General features: G+C 42.6%; 1 protein-coding gene across 7 annotated transcripts in view; it reads left to right on the forward strand.

Annotated features, from left to right (window-relative positions):
• HECW1 (HECT, C2 and WW domain containing E3 ubiquitin protein ligase 1) overlaps nucleotides 1-20992 on the forward strand; it is a 180114-nt gene that overhangs the window by 21283 nt on the left and 137839 nt on the right. The window lies entirely within an intron of this gene.

The following is a 20992-nucleotide window of genomic DNA, read 5'->3' on the forward strand; positions in this document are numbered from 1 at the left end:
CCTATCTGGGCTTCAGTAATGGAAGTTAAGCCTGTAAGGAGAGAAGCAGCTGGAAGGGGGCATCCTTCAAGTACATCACCCCTTGCCTACATATTCCTTACTGAAATATACTCAGAGTCGCAAAGTGATTTCATGCTCTTTATTCAGCTCATAGTGGTGAGGAGGAATGAATGAAAGTCCCCTCAAAGTATCTGCTTTATATACATTATTTACACAATGGGCTGCACATGATTGGCTAATTCCGGAATTCTACTGTAAGCCAATCAGGTTGTGGATTCACTTCTATCTGGAGCATGATTGGGTGGTTCCTGCCAACCAATCATACTGCTGCATTGTTCTAGGACCAATCAGACTGCTGCATTCTGAATCCTATTGTTCTAGGACCAATCAGACTGCTGCCTTTTGGATCCTATTGTTCTAGGACCAATCAGACTGCTGCAGTTTGGATCCTATTCAACTCAGTACATAACACTTACCCTCGGCATTACGTGTGATTGGGGGATACAGCACTTGTGCTTGGTTGGGAACACATCTAGCTCTGTGGCTGAGTATCTGCTTTGCTTCCTATGATTCTAAATCATTGTCATGTGTAGTTTAGCACTCAGGTCCTTTATACCTAGGACATGTTTGTTGTTTGTTTGTTGCGCTTCTTACCAGAAGGACCCAGAATGGATTGCAGCATTTAAAAACACAGCACAACCAGAACAATAAAAGAACACCCAACACGACCCATAAAATCCCAAAACAAGAATTCCATATAGCTCATTACAGGGAGGACACCAAAATGAGTTCTTCAGTTTTCAAAGGCCAGGATAAAGAGGTGATTCTTTACTACCTTTTACTAAAATGAAGATACTCTATACTTTGCAAAGATAGTGTTGTTATTATTGTTGTTATTATTTAAATTTGTATACCACTCTTCATCTGTAGATCTCAGGGTGGTTCACAGTATAAGAATACAAAAAACAACAACACAAAATACATAATAAAAACAGCAAGAAGAACAAAACAAACCAATAACCCTCCTCCCCCAGGAGGCAAAATATTCACTTATGTGTATGTGCTTAGGCAGGGCCAGCCCAAGACATCTGGGCACCTGAGGCAGACCTCAATATGATGCTCCCCTCGCTCCCTACCAGGGAAGAAAAGGTCAGGGAAGAAAAGGTCAGGGAAGATCTATATCAGGAACAAGGTAGGGCAAGAAAGATTGGCATCGGGATTTGCTGCCCTGGTGGACCCTGCTGCCTGAGGCAGTCATTTCACCTTTCCTCGTGGGTGTGTCGGCTCTGTGCTCAGCCATACGAATTCTCCCCCCTCCCAGAGCCCCTTAGGTCATATGTGAAACAGCCCTTACTGGATTTGTTACTATGTCACTACAAACATTTGTGCTTGGTTGCTGTTTCTTTCCAGCCTCAACCTCTGAAGATGCAGTACTGAATTGGACATAGCAATTTCCATGGCAACCCATGTTAGTTTCCATGGCAACTTAAGATTTTCACAAGCAAGAGATTACAACTTCACACTATCAAACAGTGGGGAAGCTACGATAGAGGAGAGACTGTTTTAGTCACGTGCATTATTTGACTGATGGGGAAAGACTAAAGAACTTAACTTTCCCCATTTAATTCCCTTTTAAAAGATCATGTTCATATTCAGGTTCTCGTTTAAAAGCCATTACATTGGAGCAAGCTGCTTTGCTTTGTAATAATACCTTGCCCCACGTGCCCCATGTGTAACTCAGCAGACACATAATCAAAGCAAGCTTCTTTGTTTTCATGGTACATGGGTTAAAACTCATTTAGGTTGGTTTGAAAGTAATGTTAGAGAAAATGTAGCTTGCATTGGAATTAAATGGTTTTAAGTTTCCACTCTGTGACCCACTCACATATTTTACAGCATACAATTCTGTGGCCAGGCAAGCCAAATGCTCTGCTAAGAAAAGCTTAAATCTGTGACCTGCATTGAGCAAATTTGCATATTTTTCATACTGCAAAATTTATTTAGCAATTTGTGCTCTTTCTGCCTAATTTAATAGTGGGGAAGGGAAGGAAGCCATGGAGAACACCGAAGTCCCAACCCCAACCACTGTGAAAGCTTATCCAGCCATCTTCCTGCCTCCCTGAGCTTTTAGCACACAATTTCAGTCATCTTGGAACTACAGGGGGTAAAATCTTGAACTGATGAATTGGATTCAAGTGCTTAATGTTGATATTTGGTACTGCTTGATACTATGAGCTTTTTTTATATACTGTGATTTACTTGTGGTTTTTGATGTGAGTTGGATCCAGAAGAAGTTAGTCACATCTTTAGCTATCCATGAGCATCAGTGATGTCACTGTATATAAATACTTCCTTTGGTTCCATTTCTGTGGATCTGTGTAACTGATGTTTTGGATATAAACCACATTGAGCAAGGTAGATTAAGAGAGAAAGGAATAAATTGAGAATTACATTTTGCTTTTTGAATTAGATCCTCATGAAGCCTAATGCCACATTCTGCATTTCTCGTCCCCTTCTTTGGAACTGAGGCGCACATACAGCCCTCTGAGAAAGGAATATTTATCGAGCACCTAAATTCACAAAGCCTTATAACTGAAATTAAGCACTGAGTGTTTAGGATAGGGAAAGGTTAACTGACAGCTGACAACACCATAAAAGAGAAAGATAGTTGTGACAGTTCAGGAAAGTCTGTAAGAAGAAATGGGTTTTGAGGGATGTGTGGGAGGGGTGGCTTGTGAAAGAAAGTGGGTTAGACTGTTCCAAATATGCAAAGCCATATGGCAGAAGGCGTGGGGAGGCAAGTTGGAGAGCATCTGCCAACAGCACATGAATTAGGAGCAGACTGAACAAGAAAGGAAAGGTGATACGTGTGGGGCTACTCCATTTTAAACTCCCCTCAGCCTTGCTAGGTAGGTTAGATGGAAAGGTATCAAGTCAAATCTTTATTATGCCCATAGGCCGGCATAAGGTAAAAGTACCTACAAACACAAGCAGAGACTGGTAAATAGGCAAGAGGGCAACTGTAAAAGTAAGGCGTACTCATACTCATTCTCTCAGTTATGATAGACCAGGATAAGATAAAAACACATAAGGCATCTAAGTCAAGCAGAATATAAATGTTTGCAGATGTAAACCTTCAGTTGTGTGGTACATACCATCCTCCAACGTATGTCCATCATAGCAGCACAATATCTGGCGACTGAATATGTTATATCAGGGTTTATATCTTGGAGCAATAAAGAGATATAGAATTGGTCTATGTGTCCTGGAAATTTGTGTATTATTGGCAGAATAAACATGACATGTATATTTGTATAATACTGGCAATGGGGGAAAAAACCATGTTCAATTGTTTCTATGTATATGCTCAGAGCCACAGGGACATTTTCTCTCCTCATAAGGTTGTCTTCCTGAAATGACCTTCTGGATGGCTGAGGGGAGATCCTTGCAACGAGCCAGAGTGAAAGCTGTTTTGTTTCTTCAAGATTAGTTAAATATGCCATTGGTGAGGTGAGATATCTACTCATTTCAATGATAATAAAAACATGGAAAGGTAGTTTCTCCAGCTTCTGTTGAGTTTTATGATATATATCCAGGTTCCCCCCTGGGAACAAGTCCAAAATAACAAACTGGCATTTTTTGTTATCCTGTTCACTCACTTCTATATGCCTGGACATGTGTTCACTTGCACAGCTGAACATTGAATAACATGTCTGCCAGTTCATGAAATGTGTTTGCTCAGCCAGCATTTCTTCCTGACTGCCAAGTATTCATCACCAAAGAGCTCCTTAGAGAGAGGTGGCCATGTTCTGTCTGTAGCTCCACCCTCCATCCTCTTTGAATGAAGCCCCAGCTACCCTTGCTTCCACTGTTGCACATCAAGGCCCCACCCCCCACCCCATTTGATGAATAAAACACGTGGACACCAGTATTTTAGGTTAATGGGCTAATACAGGCCACAACTTTATTGGTTACAGAAGGTGAGTGGTATTGGTTTAGGCATAGGACCCAAACCGACTATATCTGACTCCTCCCCCCATGCAGAGAGTCTCTCAAGGATTAACCACCAGCAGGGGGAGCCCTGTTGATGTACATCAACTCAGAGCACCCCTCAGGGTCACTGGAGAGGTTGTGCCATGGCCCGAGCATCTACCCAGGCTTTGGACAGGAACCACGACCCCCGGATTCCTTTAATGCAATACCCTTAAAGGGGCAGGTGATGACCACAACCTCCCCTCCCATCCACCAAGCTTTTCCAATGCCTAACCTCCAAACCTTATAAAGTTGTGACGATTAGCTACGAGGTAGGCGAAAACCAAGTGGCTGGTGCCAATCTGCCAAGTGGAAAAATTCCTACCAGGCCCCCTCAATCGAGGTCCATCGCAAGGTCAAGGTGTTGAACGCAAGAAGAAAGGGTGGGAGATCCGCGGGAGCAGGAAGCTGAAGGAAGAGTTCCCGGCTGTGTGGCCGCTTAAATGCGGCAAACCACACACCCCAGCCAGCGGGATTGGCTGGCTTCAGCTGTGATGCGGGCCAGGACTCCCCAGTGACACGGGGGACTTGACATGCCCCTGCTAAGTGGGAGAGTGCAAGGCCAGCACGCAAGCCCGCCCTCCTGTGAAGGAGAGTGGCTTTGCATGCAGTACAGGTGGTGCCACGATGAAATTGAAAAAATATGTAACAGTGATTATGGTACATTGCACAGAAGAGCAGATAATCCTCCTTTGCTTGATAATAAATGTCTTTAGCTTCAAGCCAAATAACCTCCAGCTAAAAGTGTGTGAGGTGACAGGGCAAGGAAGAAGTGTTGGAGAATCTCTGTTGGGGATTGTGCTGGGCCAGGTGAAAAAATAGCCTGACTATGAAACGGTTTTTCTATGTTCATATAAATGCCAATGCAGTTCAAGTGACCAATTTTTGTTTATGATTGACACTTGAACATGCCAATTACTATACAACTGTACAGTTAAGTTTGCTATTCTGTTCATGCACTGAGTGCGCTGGAAGAATAATACACTCCCCATTCTCTGCTTGTTTCCTTTTTTTTCTTTTTCTGTAATTGCTGCTCTTCTCTGTGTTGACGTTTCATGTGGGTTGAGTGTTACAGACCAAGGAGTTGTCAATAGATCTGTTGGAACGAAAGCTGTGATTCAGTGTTTCCATGTGTTGTGAGACGGCAGAATCTCCAAGAAGATAGTAGGCCTGGGCGATATATCAGTATATGTGGGGGCAGACTGCAATGACAGCTTCACTCAGCGGTATATCGCTGGTGAAACCACCACTGCTCTTGAGTCCCTCTGCCTCCAGTGCCCAGTGTGCTGAGGGAGAAAGAAACTAGCCAGGAGCTGGAGGCAGAGGGACTAAAGTGGTGGTGATTTCACCAGCAATATACAGATGGTGAAACCGCCATCATACTCTGCCCCAGCAGGGGGAGAATCAAGCTGAATCTGCGAGGTGCCAGTGCAGCTTGTTCCTTTCTCCACTTCTTTAAACTGCTTGGCTGAGGAGCGTGCTGCTGCCCTCACCTCAGCCAAGCACTTTCACGGAGCCCCCAACCCACCACCGACTTGCACAAGCCAGCGGCAGGATGGGGGCTCCATTAAAGTGCTCCCCCTCCCCAGCTGAGAGAGCCTTGGCACTGCTCCTGCTTGCATGGGGGTAGGAGAGAGCCCGACCCCTCCTGGCTGCCTTCTTTGGGAGGGTGTGCTGCGCCTTTCCTCCCAGAAAGACGGAGCCCACCCTCCCAGTGGAAGGCAGCCAGGCGGTCTAGGGGCTATTTGATGGTGCTGACGGGCCCAGCACTCACCAGCAGCCTCCAGCAGCCCCCTCTGCAAGACACGGATAGGTTGGGTTTGCACCCCGTGCTTTGCGGACTTTGCCCGGAAGGGTGGGCTGCATCATTCCTCCTGGGAAACGACCCCCCACTGGAGGAAAGAGCACACTTGCACAGGCGAAGGTGAAGGCAGTCAAACACATGGAGCCTGACAGTTTCTGTGCACTTGGCTACTGCCGCTTGGTCCATGGGAGGTGGGGAGGTGGACAAGGTAGCTCACCTGCTCCCCACACCAGCAGTACACCACCATGTTGAAAACCCAACATTGCCTTGCTCTAGAAGATAGTAAAGTGAGTTTTCTCATCAATATGTTTCAGTAATTAATCTCTTTTTAATAGCTGCTATGCTGCCACAGGGTGTCTGCTCCCACCCGACCTTTGTGTGGGCAGCTGAGGTCGCTGCGGTGGAGGCACCGGAAGCAATAAATGACATGACAACATTTGGGGATCAAAAATGGCCACAAGTTTATTGATTACAGGTGTCAGTAGGCATTGGCTACGTATCCTGAATCAATCAGCAAGATTGCTGGCTGATTACTTCATCAGGGTTGGTCCTAAGATAAAGATTCCCATATGAGGCACATCAAATTCAGGCAACCCCTCCAGGATGCCATTTGGGGAGTTCTAGGGCCCATTGCCCCTGTCTGTGTTTGGCTCTAACGCCGAGCCGGGAGGGTTGGCAGCCTCCCAGCATGTCCGGGGCGTTAGTCCTGCTACCACTGTTGGGATGTAATGCCGAGCTGGGAGGGTTGGCAGTCTGGGCATACAGACAGAATCCTTCCTCTTGGACCCCTTTACTGGGGTGTCCTGATACTTTGATCCAGAAGAAAAGGAAGGTAAAGCTCCTTCCATTCCACTTGGTTGCCGTATTTGGGGCCAGGGAAGAATTTGCCTGCAGACAAATCGGGCTGGTGTGGTGGTTTTGCCTACCTCATGGCAATTCTCACAACTTGCTGGTGGAAAAGGGCATTGGGTTGGATCCTTAGTCTAATCTGAGTACGACTAGGCCTGCAACTGTTTAACCCAGGCATAGGCAAACTCGGCCCTCCAGATGTTTTGGAACTACAACTCCCATCATCCCTGACCACGGGTTCTGTCAGCTAGGGATGGTGGTAGTTGTAGTCCCAAAACATCTGGAGGGCCGAGTTTGCCTATGCCTCGTCTAACCTGCTTTGCAAGTGAAGTCAGTCTAATTTAGAGATTAGTCATGTAGTAGTCATTTGAAAAGCTATATTCTAGCCAAGGAATTATTTAGTTCTTGGCAAGGAACCTTCAGAACTTCATTCTGAGGATTCTTTCATATAGAGTTCAATTATATTGCTTATAATTCAACACAACATGTTCTATAAATTCAAGTAGGTAGCCGTGTTGGTCTGACGCAGTTGAAATAAATAAAAATTTTAAAAAATTGTCCCGTAGCACCTTAGAGACCAACTAAGTTTGTTCTGGGTATAAGCTTTCTGAAGAAGTGTGCACGCACACGAAAGCTTATACCCAGAACAAACTTAGTTGGTCTCTAAGGTGCTACTGGAAATTTTTAAAATTTTTAAATTATGTTCTATAAATGTTCAGTAACCCAAACTTCTGTTTCTCAGTTCTACTCCTTTCTTCTTTCCTTATCTGTATGTACAACAGTAACCCTGTACATAACCTTTTCTTAATCTATTTACAATATAGAGTTCCTGCCTGCATTTTCAACGGCTGTAATATACCAAAGGGAATATCTGTAATGTTGATCTTGTATTTTTGATGTGATTTTTCTTTGGAGCTTTCCACAAAAAGACATTCGTTGTTACAGGATAAAAGAGTGGATGTTACACTTTTACCCTTCAATAGTGCTAACATAAAAAGTAACTCACTGAGGCAAAAATGTTGGATCGCACCACGGCTCCATCTGCTCAGCACACTCTTTCCTATCACAAGCAACCAAATGTCCACAGGATGTTGGAAAAACAGAACAAGATCGAGGCAATTGGTTCCTGAGCACCTTCCACCACCACCACCCTCCGGCACAAATCCACCCCCCCCCATTTTTCCTACTAGCCTTAACTGCATTTGTTATATTGGAGCCTACGTTAACTGTTGTGAATCTACCCAGGGTTAGGTAACCCTGGTTTTGTATCCCAGGCAAGAAGGACTGCTACTTAACCATGGTTAACATAGGTGCCAATATAAATTTCTGTTAGGGCTCATGAGACAGGTGGGGATGGGGGTAGGGGTGGGGGTGGGGTAGGGGGGTGGAGGAATTTGCAAAAGAGAGGAGAGGGTATGGAGGATCCCATGGCCCGTTTGTCAGAGTGCTAGTATTAATACAGTATGAAGTAGAAATTCAACGCTGATTTGCCTTGCTCATGAGTCTCATTTTCACAGGTTTGTGGGGAGGAAGGAGTCTTCTGGAGGCCTTTAGAAATGAAACGGATGCCCTCTAACTAGAGCATCCATGCCCTTGAGCTGTGCTGTAGCCAGCTGGAGCTGGTATTGATTTTAGCCATTAGGTTTTGAAAATGTTCTCAAAATGTTTTCTTTTAGCCATGGGGATCCTCCCCAAAAGTTAATAATACCCCAGAGAGACATCATTGGTGCCTGTTTTGGAAAACAGCCAGTTAGAAAAATGATAACACTCCCTGGAGGATAGTATGCTGTTTGTCAGCAATAAAATCACATCTAAATCAGCAACTCTGAAACTTTATGATACACAATTTCACTAGCTCAAGAAAAGAGTCTTTCCAAATCCAGATAAAGATTCATCTGGCAATGATTATTATTGCCCCTGATTTACAGGATGATATTGAGGAAATGTGCACCTTGCCCCATTATAAAGTGCTAGAGCAAAAAAAGACAGAAAGAAAGAAAGAAAAGAAAAAGAAAGACAAAAAGTTTGGAAATTAAATTGGCAAAATCTGTGGTTGCTATAGTTGACTTTTTACTTTCTCCCAAAGGATGACACTCTGGTTTTGGCTAATCAACAAAAGCAATTAGCTCTGGAAGAATGCTCACCTCACTTTTTATTATTTTATTTTTTTGTAATTTCTTTTGCAAAGCTTTCATATTTTAATTAATTCAGATTTTGTTCTTTCAATTTCCCCCAGATTATTTTGGAAAATGATTTATTTCAGTGAAGTTCTTAAACATGCAAAGAAAGAAAGTCTGTAGCCCCTAAATCAGTGATTTGGATGGAGTCAACCCCCAACAGGGACCCTCTTGCCCCAAGTGCCCTTGGTGGGAAGCGGGCTCCCCCTCCCCCACCATATTCGTGCAGATACTCTTTCTTTCCCTGAATGCAAACCACTGAAGACTCTGCAGCCATTGTTTTATATTGGGGAGGGGAATCACAGTGCATTCACAAAAGTGACTAGAGGATGGGAGACCATCCTTGTCATGGACCCTTGGGGCAACAGGGTCTTTTCGGGGGGGGGGACAGCTTCCCTTCACCAGCTGATTTCATGCATGTACCTTTTGTTTCCCCTAATGGAAAGCAATGGGGACTCTGCAACTTACTTTAAGAGCATTTGAAACATGGTTCCACTAGGCAAGAAGCAATGCAGTGCAAATTGCAAAGTCAGGCAGACTTCACCAGAATGGCACCTGCCTGCTTCCTCTCCAGTCTCATTCCCTCCCCAGTTTTTCCCAGATTTCTTTTCCCCATGAGAGGGTTGAAAATGTATCTGTTATGATAGCTTTGGGTAGCGGTGAAAGGGGCAAGGAGGCAGTGAAAAGTGAGTGGTTTATCTTGACGAGGGTCAATGAAGTCTTGCCAGATTCCCTGGTACCTCTGTTGCCTCTTGTGGCATAGCTTCCCCTTGTCTCTTTGCAGTCCTCCTGCTTGTGGCTTCACATAGGCATCTGGTTGGCCAGCTGGGCCTTTGGCCTAATCAAGCAGGGCTCTTCTGCTATCCAGCATGTCTCTTATCTACTGTGCATTATCTGCACAGTATAAGGGATCTTGGAACACCTGGCTTCTTATACTTCAGATGGCTCTTCCTGGCTTTAAGGCTAGGAGGAGAATATGTGCTGCTTTTTACACCTACTGATAGTTGTCACTATGGCAACAACTTGAACACGTGGTAACCTCAGAGCAGTTGTGATACACTTCAGTCATAAAGATGGTAATTTAAGCACAAACTAGTGCAAAATACAAAGAAATATTAGGCTGCGGTCTTGCTAAATGTTGTTGGTTCTTTAACTGACATACTGGAACAGATTACAGACAGTACTGAATGGAGGAATGAGATGCAAAGAGCATCTTGCATTTCAAATATAGACTTGAAACTCGGCTGACAAGTTGGTAGAACTGATGCTACATATTTTAAAGACTGCTTAATATTTACATTTGGTTAAAGAAAAACCCTCAGGACTGTTTTAAGTCCACTTGGGCAGGATGTAAATGTAAAAAAATAAATATCTAAGATAAACAGAACTGCAGGTAGCTCTAAATACTTCAAAAAATGGGAGAAGGGGATGCTGTTGATGGCTTCTAATTGGCAAGCAGCCGCAGAGTTGCTGCCTTAATTTATTTCAGGTTCCCAGGAATATTAGCATTTTCATTTTAAGGTCTGTATGAAAAAGAAGCTGGATAATGAGACATATTTTTAGCATGAAGTTCTTTTTATCCAGGAATTTTTAATCCACTTTAATACTCAGCATAGTGCTACTTGTTTTTCACTCATTCTGCACATCACAACGTTGTTTTGTGGCAGTTGAGCGTACTCTGAAGAACTGACTCAAACTGCCTAGCAGCAAGACTGCCATGAATCTGTTTTTCATTCTGAACGCAACAGATACTTTGCGGCCACAAAAACAGTATTTCATATGATTGGGAACATAGGCTGAAATGTTGAACCTTGTGAAGCATACCTGAAAGGTTCATCATCAGTGGACATGGACAATATCAGGTGCACCATGTTCCATGTCTCATTCTGCAAGATGGACAATCCAGGATGCCCAGGAGCAGGAAACATGCTCAGAGTGTGCCAGGTTTTATTCATATTTAGTAAATCCATGACGGTTCTGCTTTTGAGAATAAATGTTTGGAAATCTGTGTGAAGAGGTGTTTAACCATGCAGTCCTCTACATGGTAGTAATCATAGTGTGAACTTGCAATTGTGATTGCATTGCACAGAGACTGCGGTTTAAACAAAAGGCAGCAATTCAAGAGGTTAAAAAAACCCCACCCTGAAGAGTTGTATCATTAAAGCTAAAGGAACTTCTCCAATGTAAACAGACAGAAAATGGAGTTTGGAAGGACACATTACATTGTGTGAGAATGTAAGGAAATGAACAATTTTCAAGGTGAAAAATGAACTAAAAATAACTTTTTACAATTTTGTAAAGGATTATAATACCTTAGTTTTAATTTCTTTTAATATGCCACTGACTGCTTTGGGAATAAACTCAAACTGGGACTGCAAATGCTGTCATTTGCTTTCCCCAGAGCCAGATTGTAATTATCTTATTCACTTGTGTTTGTGCAATCAAAGGTTTCTATTTGTATGCCTTACCAGCCATGCTAACAGGCACATCAGCATAAGATGGCACAAAAACGCTACAGTATTTTTGAGTACTGCCAATTGTAGTAAATGCTGAAAAGACTCAGTAGAGCATTTGCATGTATCAATAGAAGCAAGTATAAGGAGAAACCTTCAGCATGTAAGCACCTAGTGATGCTTCTCTAAGCTTAGCGGGACAGGTTTCATTCATTTTTTCTTCAAGGAGCATTACCAAAATAGCAATTACTGTGCTGTAAAGCTGTCCAGGTTCAAATCAAAGGAGTGATTGGAAAACTAAAAAATAGTTTTCGGATTTGTAGATGTACATGCTCCATTGTATTTGTCCCACAGCTCACACAACTCTGTATGCAATTATATAGAACTTCTCAAAGACCAACTATAAAAATAAGCCATTTATATTCCACCCAGTATCTGTTTCTTTAAATATAGCTTTATTAATTATAGCTGTATAATTCAGCATTCCATTGTGGGCCTATGGGAGAAAAACATTCAAGACAGAGATTTGCATCTGGTGATCTCATTGCTGGAGTCCTGCTTTGGATTTCACACAGCTGGGCCACTGCCACTGCACTTTGAGTGATTGAGAACAAAGCTATAACACTCCCGGGGGTTTGTGGACAGGTTTTTTCCAGCCTGTGGATTATCCTTTAGCAACAAGTATACTTGTAGAAATTCTTTTCTCTTTATTGAACTGAGGAATATTTGGATGGAACTTTGGCTTTGAGACATCCTGTATTGCACTTGAATATGATTTTGGTATTGCATACATTATGTAAAAGCTGTATTTAAAGAAACAGACACTTGGTGGAATATAAATGACTTGTTTTTATTGTGGGATCACTCTTGTGAACTGAAAGAGACCTGCCCGACTGCTGAAAGAAATAAGTTCAAGGCTCCAGTGAGCCTGAAGCAGTCACCAACAGAGTAGGCTGCACGCTGCATCACTACTTAATAATAATAATAATAATAATTTATTATTTATACCCCGCCCATCTGGCTGGGCTTCCCCAGCCACTCTGGGCGGCTTCCAAAAGAATATTAAAATACTGTGATACATCAAATATTAAAAGCTTCCCTAAAGAGGGCTGCCTTCAGATGTCTTCTAAAAGTCTGATAGTTGTTGTTCTCTTTGACATCTGGTGGGAGGGCATTCCACAGGGCGGGTGCCACTACCGAGAAGGCCCTCTGCCTGCTTCCCTGTAACTTGTCTTCTTTGGCTTGGCTACTTTGCCTTCCTTCCTTCCTTCCTTCCTTCCTTCCTTCCTTCCTTCCTTCCTTCCTTCCTCCCTTCCTTCCTTCCTTCTAGTCGTCTTCTGCTGGGAGTGGGTAATTCTGTAACATCTCTGCATCATGTGTGATTTGATCATACAGCAACATTAAAAACATGTCTAGTTTCAAGGGAGACTGCTCAATGCATCTTTGCCTTAAATCTCAATATGTCACAGCCCTGGGTTTCTCTCCGTCCATTCAGGAGCTATAAAATATATATCTTTAAAATTTGAAATCGTAACATGTTGCCAAGGATCAGCAAGAGTGCCCTAGTAGTGTATCCAAATTGATTCTGAAAAACAAACTAACAAACAGCAAGTGACATTGAGGATTTTAAATGTTCCACACCAGAAATATACTTTGTATTTATTGCTTTTGGTCTCTTAGTTTTAAATATAATCTGTTCTCACATTATGTTAAGAAAGCAATTCCCCCACTGTGCAACATGAAGAATTAAAACAAATAAAGGCTGATGAGTCTGCCCATTATAGTTCTGGTTGAGTCTGTGCTTGCCTTCTTCCATTCTGGAGGAATGCCCAGAGCAGCTGCTGACACACAAGCACAGGAGTAGGTTTCTCTGAGGGCAGATCATTTTCTTTTTTCACATTTGAAGGGCCAAACTATATGTGGTCTTTGTCCCTGCACACTTAGAATAATTGAATTGCAGAGCTGGAAGTAGCCCTGACGATCATCTAGTCACACTGCCCTGAGACCTCCGGGTATAGGGCGATATATAAATTCAATCAATCAATCAATCAAATAATAATAATAACCAAACCCTGCAATGCAGGAATATGCAGCTGTCCCATACAGGGATCAAACCTGCAACCTTGGTTTTATTCAGCACCACACTCTAACCAATGGAGCTTTAAATAAATAGACAGTGTTGGTTGGATGGGGGGAAAGAGAAAATGGATTAGGACCATAGAGTAGGGTGACCCTTTGCCCTTATCCTGATCCAAATTGAGCCCCCATCCCCAAATATCTGCTCTTCTCAACAGGAGGAAAGCTGGTCTGACCTGCGTTTGGAGCTATCCAAGTCTTCCAAGTACTGAGCTCCTTTTAATTCAGGATCTCCAGAATGAACCCCTGGGCCCAAGCTTGCTTCCCAACCTGGCCATGCTCTTTCCTGGAACAGGATATCTTGTCAGCTTCAAGCTTGCTCTGGGGGCAGGTCTGTGAGTACCTTAAAGAGAGCTCCGCCTCTCCACTGCTGGCTTCACTCACACAGGATACTCCCAGTTCTCATAATGTACTGTCCTCGTGCACTTCCTGCCCCACCAAAACCATGATGACAGAGGGTTTTGCTTGGAGAGTAAGAAGAGATCTTTACTTTTTTGTTTGTTTGTTTCAGATGGGATTTTAATGGGCTTCGTAAAGCCAAAAACTCAGCACAGGAACTTCCTTATCCACTTCACATACAATGTCTCAAGAGACAGAAAGAAGCATGTATGTTGTGTAGTAACACATGTATATCAAAATTACATTGGAAAAGGCACTTGTGTCAGTGTTTAGATATTGATTCTTGGTTTTTCTCCTTAAAAATAAAATAAAAATCTGTTATTCTCAGACAGTGATGGCATAGATGCAAAATGTCCACCACTGCCATGCATATGAAGATGTTGCTCCCCATAGCATAATAATGAGTTAACACATTTTGCAAACCCAGCATTGCCACTTTTCTTTTCAAAACATCTGCTGTAGCAGAGGGTATTAGGGAAATGAAAGGTTTGTACATAAATCAATCTGTCATCAAGGCACTACCATTTGGTATATTCTGGTATATTCTAAGAAGGAGGGGAAGGACCACAAATGCCTGTTTCATCTCCATTATGTGCTCTTAAGTGGAGGGCAGTGCACTGGTGGTGGAAGAGAAGCATCAAAGGCGACAGCTGAGGAAGTCCAGTGGTTAACAGCCTTCAGGGGAAAGCTTTCCTCTGCTGAGGAAGCCCCACCTCACTATGATCCCACATGATCTGGGAGCGTTACCTAGAACACACCCCTTATTTTCCTGATGCTGCAGGAGAAGATGGGTAATGATGAATAAGCTGTGTTTTTAGAGCAGATTGTTGTCCATACTACTTTTTCACGTAGTTACCCCAGCAGTACACAGTCTGAACATCACTGGTTAATTTTGTTTTTCTGATACCATAGCTACAAACTAGTCAGCAGCTAAATTTAGCTGACTGTAACATGTCTCACTTTCTGATCAATATGAACCACTTCAATTTATCCAAGTGCCCAAGCCTTTTTCAACCATAGAAAATTCCAAACTTGGTTCAGAATAAAGTGTTGGTGTGTGAATTTCCGTTTGATACTTTAAAGGTTATTGTAATTTTTAAAAACGGAGCTTTGATTTTTAATGCCCACTGCACAGAAAGAGAGGCACAATGTCATACTTTGATATTACAGTGGTACCTCGGGTTACAGACGCTTCAGGTTACAGACTCCACTAACCCAGAAATAGTACCTCGGGTTAAGAACTTTGCTTCAGGATGAGAACAGAAATCGTGCTCCGGCGGCGCGGCGGCAGCAGAAGGCCCCGTTAGCTAAAGTGGTGCTTCAGGTTAAGAACATTTTCAGGTTAAGAATGGACCTCCGGAACGAATTAAGTACTTAACCCGAGGTACCACTGTAATTAGGGACGCGGGTGGCGCTGTGGGTAAAAGCCTCAGCGCCTAGGGCTTGCCGATCGAAAGGTCGGCGGTTCGAATCCCCGCGGCGGGGTGTGCTCCCGTTGCTCGGTCCCAGCGCCTGCCAACTTAGCAGCTCGAAAGCACGTCAAAGTGCAAGTAGATAAATAGGGACCGCTTACTGGCGGGAAGGTAAAACGGCGTTTCCATGTGCTGCGCTGGCTCGCCAGATGCAGCTTTGTCACGCTGGCCACGTGACCCGGAAGTGTCTCCAGACAGCGCTGGCCCCTGGCCTCTTAAGTGAGATGGGCGCACAACCCCAGAGTCTGTCAAGACTGGCCCGTACGGGCAGGGGTACCTTTACCTTTTACCTTTTACCACTGTAATTGGATATGATGTTTTATCATGAAGCACACTGCTAGAAGGTACAGTGCATTCTGGATCAGATTATCCAGTGTACCCGCTCCCCAGTATATAAAGGGGGAAATACGACAGGGACGAGAGCAGCACACCAGAGATTAGAGTAATGGGGATTCTATTCACCTCTGCCATAAAGCAGAGTTTGGAGGAGACTTAGCTAGAACCGTGAATGAAATCAGGTGGTAATTTTATCTGGAGGACCCAGTGGCAATGCAGGACATTGAATCACAAGCAGGAAAACAGGTAACGGAGATCACAAGATAGGAATGTGGAGTGAAGTCGGATGTGCATGATAAATAGAAACAAACTGTCTAGTGATGAGCTGATACCCCAACCTTCCTTAATAAGGAACAAGGGACTTGCCATACCTCCTCTGAAGGAGGATTGGGGCTCTGAGGGTTTCCTAGGTCCTTTATTTTCATTTTTTATGTCTTTGATTTTCAGATGACGAGCAGTATACACATTTAATCAATTATAATCATCATAATTTATTTTTACATTTGTATCCCACCTTTTCTCCAAGGACCTCAAGATGGCATGCATAGTTCTCCTCCTCACCCTTCTATCTGCACAAGAACCCTGTGAGAGGTTTGGCTAAGAGACCATGATTGCTTTAGATCACCCAGTGAGGGATTTGAACCCTGGTCTCTCAGAGTTAGTCCAACATACTAACCACTACACCCCACATATACACATAGTCCTCGCTTGATGATCACTTCAAAGGTATTTGAATTTGTTCCTCTTCATTATCTATCTCCATTGTCTAAATTTAATCCAGTCTTTCCCCCAGTATTTTATGACATTCTGTATTATACAGTACATAAGGGTGCCATGCTACTTTTTCATGGTTCACCATTCCTCTAATTTTAGATCAGTACCCAAGCCTGCATTTGGGTGACAACTTTGGAGGATTACATAACTAGTAGAGCGTAACTCCTTGGCATGGAAGACATATGGGAATATTGTCCCCTTTCATTTATATTTAGAGCGGGGGAAAGCACCTTAGGCTTAGAGTACTACCCTGAGAATTCACCTCCACCCCCAAATGGAAGCTTAAGTATGCATAGTCATGGATTGAACCAATAAATTTACCTTAAATGAAAATGGTTCTTAATTCTTCTACATTTGCACCACCCTTTACCTGAGAAAGAATAGCGTGTTTCCTGAGTTACCCCAATTTAATATGATGCTTGGAAATTTCTCTATGTCTATTAGGTATTAAAGCTCATCTTCATTGAATGGTGATTTATAATAGTGGCAGAACAACACTAGTGCCTACATATTAATTAGTTGGTGAATTAATAATTGAGTGGTGACTTGCATAAGCCATCATAGAGGAAATTCCACAGAGCTTTCAAGTCACCTCACCTGCTTTATTCACATCACCAAGTGATTGCAGGCCTAGACCAAGGCTGGACATAGCATCACCACAACTAGTTCTATTTAGAGGACTGTGGAGTAACAGTCTGAACCACTGCCATGTTATAACAGCAGAACAGCACTGACCACCTCTCCGCAAAGCGTCACTGCCACCAAATGTGGGGAGATGGGGGGCTCTGGAAAGGTCAAGTCCCTTCACAAACCTGAAGCAGTGCAATCCTCAGGTGAGGCCTTAGCACACCAATCACTGTTCATAAAAAGCAAAACTCCATTTGCTGCATTCAGGTCCCTTGCAGGTCTGCTGCCACGTGCAGAGTTCCCTCCAAAAAGTGTACCACTGAAGCTTAAACCTGGCCACCAAAGCAGCACCCCAAACCACAAGTTGGTTTCACATCTTCTACTGTTAATTTGTACAAACTAGTCTGCCATGTTTGATTACAAAAGAGGACTATCACTGTCACCATACAGAAAAATTAATTAAGAGAATTTATTCTGAAGTGCCTAACTGTGTGTTCTTCTTTTCTCATTTACACCAAGTTAATGTACGTCAACAACCATGGGTGATAATTTTTCTCTTGCCAAAAGAATTTGTCACTGACTATGTGTTTTTTGAAATTGATTGAAATTAGAGTTTTGCTGCTTCTCTTTTTAAGTGCATTGTGATTTCACATATAGGCCCAGGTGGAAGCAAACCTTATTTTGCCCTCCATCGGAACCAGCAAACCCTGCAGAAATCTGATCCTAGGAGCAAATTCCACTTTTTGATATTGATTTAGGGGACAAACATAAACCATAGTTTGTCGATTCAGATGAAATGGCAAAGTATGCTTTGTTTTCAAGCAGGAAAGGGGGCAAGGTTATTGTTGTATGTGAAGAGTACAAGGACTTCACATAACTCTAAGACGTGGTTTAGTGTTATGTATCAAATATCCGTTTGATACTGCAGTCCCATAACTACCCATCCCAGTCTTTATTAATTTTCATCTTGGTCCACATTTCATGTACAGCTGCATGGCTGGTGATAACATCAGATATGCTTTGACAATAACAAGTAGATGGGTACCAGACAGTCACTTTCATTTATTTTCTGTACTCCAAGCCATATTAGGTTCAATCAGTGTTTTCAAAACTGGATTAACTAGGTGATGTTGTGTAAAATTATCTCCTAGAAAAAGAAGAAACATTTCTAAGGGAACAGAAAATGGATTCTGTAGTTAATGTAGTACCTCTTCAGAGAAGTGGCTATGTTCTCAGCATCCTGTTGTGGTTGTTTTAAATGATTTAAATCGTATTACTTTGCCATGGAGTGGCATTGGTGATATTTTTTTAAAAAATTACATCCTGCTATTTTTTAGAGTGCCTGATCACCCTCTTATACAGGCTTACATCCACCCAGGGTGAACCATTCAGTGTTTTGGCTATATATTGGTCAGGATTCCAGAGAAGCGGACACGGAGCAATGGATCCAAACTACAAGAAAGAAGATTCCACCTAAACATTAGGAAGAACTTCCTGACAGTAAGAGCTGTTTGACAGTGGAATTTGCTGCCAAGGAGTGTGGTGGAGTCTCCTTCTTTGGAGGTCTTTAAGCAGAGGCTTGACAACCATATGTCAGGAGTGCTCTGATGGTGTTTCCTGCTTGGCAGGGGGTTGGACTCGATGGCCCTTGTGGTCTCTTTCAACTCTATGATTCTATGATTCTAGGATTCAGCTAATGATTTACCTTAGCATAAAGTTGAATTCCTCCCTCTATAAATGAGTGTTGAATAGGCCAAGTTACATTTTCTGTTGCCTTTTTATTTTGCCTTTTGAAGGTATTAGTAAACTATCTGCCAACTAAAGGAAGATGGTAATTACAATTTGCATCCTACTTCATAGTCAAAAGTCGGCTCTTACAGTACTTGTAAAATTACAACAAAACACAACAAATCATTATAAAATGCTTGAAACAAACAAAACAAAAGTCAACATCAACTTAAAAAAAATTACATTATCACCTGCAAGAGTAAATAGCATACTTTACAAAAGGAGTGGAGATATATATTTATTATTGCTGGTTTTATTAATATTATGAGTTTTATGGCAGTTGTATTATAATATATTTTATCGTAATTGGAAATGGTGTTATCTGTTACTAGGTGCTGGTCACCTTAAATGAGTTTTAACTCATAAAGGCAGCCTATAAATAAAAACCTGGTCCTCCAGATGTTATTGGACTCAAGCCCCCACCAGCCCCAGCCAAAATGGCCATTGGTCAGAGAAGATGAGAGATGTAGTCCAGTAGTTTCCATACCCTTGTTTAAAACATCTTCCTAACTGTCAGGAGAAAGCTAGCTAAATGGCGCACCCTCCCAGTGTTACGTAAGAGTTCCTTGAATTCTTCCTGGCCAGTGGTATACCAGTCTAGAAGTCACAGAAACCTGGTGGTCAAAGTTCCAGATTATGCTCCACAGGTGTAAAATGAGCTGCTGTGATGTCACAGAATGTCTGCAAACATTCTGGCTGAATTAATAAAGCTTTCTGCAAATGTTCATGTACTTCCAGGTATACATTTTGAATTTTTTATTGTGATATGTGAGTATGCTATGAAACCTTGGGGTGTTGGGGAATCATTTTCATGAACTTTTTGTGTGTGACCTGTATATAATAGCAAGGGAGGTCTTGGTGACTTCTTGAAATGTAACCTTCCCAATGATAAAACTGCAGAGAAGTGGATCAGATGTAGTGGCACAAGTACTGCATGCAAGCTGAACAAGCATCCTGCCCTTAGAATCATAGAATTGTAGGTTTCAAAGGGATCCCCAGGGTCATCTAGTCCAACCCCCTGAAATGCAGGAATTGAAGCAGAATAATCCCTGAAAGACATATCGACTGAATGGATCCAGCCAGTCAGCTATTTGCTGAACACTCATACCAATTACTATTATCTGAGGCTGGTGTAATTTTTATTTGCCTCTCCCAGAAACATTGGGAGCAAATGCACATAAAATAGCAAATAGTATTATCATGCCAATTTTATTCCCTATATGGCATTGGCACATTTTAACCAGCCCTGTAGATCTTTGCTGGATCAGTAGAGTTGCCAGCTGCTGTTGGGCCAGTGCTAGGTCTGGGGTGGAGTCCAGCAATTAGCATAATGCTAGCAAGGAGACTATAGTGCCTGATTCAGTGACAGACCATTGTTTTCTAGTACAAAGGCTAGAAAAATAGAAAGGCTCTATCTGTCCAACTCTGCAATTATTTTCTATACCGCAGATAATGCACTGAATAGCATAGATGTCTAGTAATTAGGATTGATTTCACCAAAATGTAGATAAAAATTCAGTTGTAGTGGCATCCACTGTTTTGTGCTTTCATTTTTATTGTCTGTGGTGTTTTAGAGCTGTTAATATTTTATATATGAAATACATGCAGCAATTTCATTTGCTTATTGCTGTGTCCTATATTTTAGGACATGGCTCAGTCCTGAATTGAATAAAAGTTAGTGGCAGTTGGCAGGCTTTTTTATTGTCTCAGCTGCTTTATCAGACTGAAGGAAGACTGGGTGGGATATGGTTTATTTCACAAATACATATTGCTACTTCTCATAGGAAAAACTTAGAGAATTATCACATGTACACACAGAGGATTCCTTTCTTACAAGAAAGGAGATTCCATCTAAACATCAGGATGAAGTTTCTGACAGTAAGAGCTGTTTGACAGTGGGGTGGTCTCCTTCGGGAGCTGGTGGACTCTCCTTCCTTGGAGGTTTTAAAGCAGAAGTTGGATGCCACCTGTCATGGATGTTTTAGCTGAGATACCTGCATTACAAGGGACCCCTAGAACTAGATCAGGCATGTCCAGCTTCAAGTAGGCTGTGGTCTACTATCCAGTATCAAAAACTGGCAGTGATCTACCAAACTCTCCCATTGTCATTCTTCAGCAAGTGTTCCCTTCTCCCACCCCTCCAAA

This window comes from Podarcis raffonei, chromosome 12, assembly GCF_027172205.1.
Source record: "Podarcis raffonei isolate rPodRaf1 chromosome 12, rPodRaf1.pri, whole genome shotgun sequence".
Taxonomy (NCBI): Eukaryota; Metazoa; Chordata; class Lepidosauria; order Squamata; family Lacertidae; genus Podarcis; species Podarcis raffonei.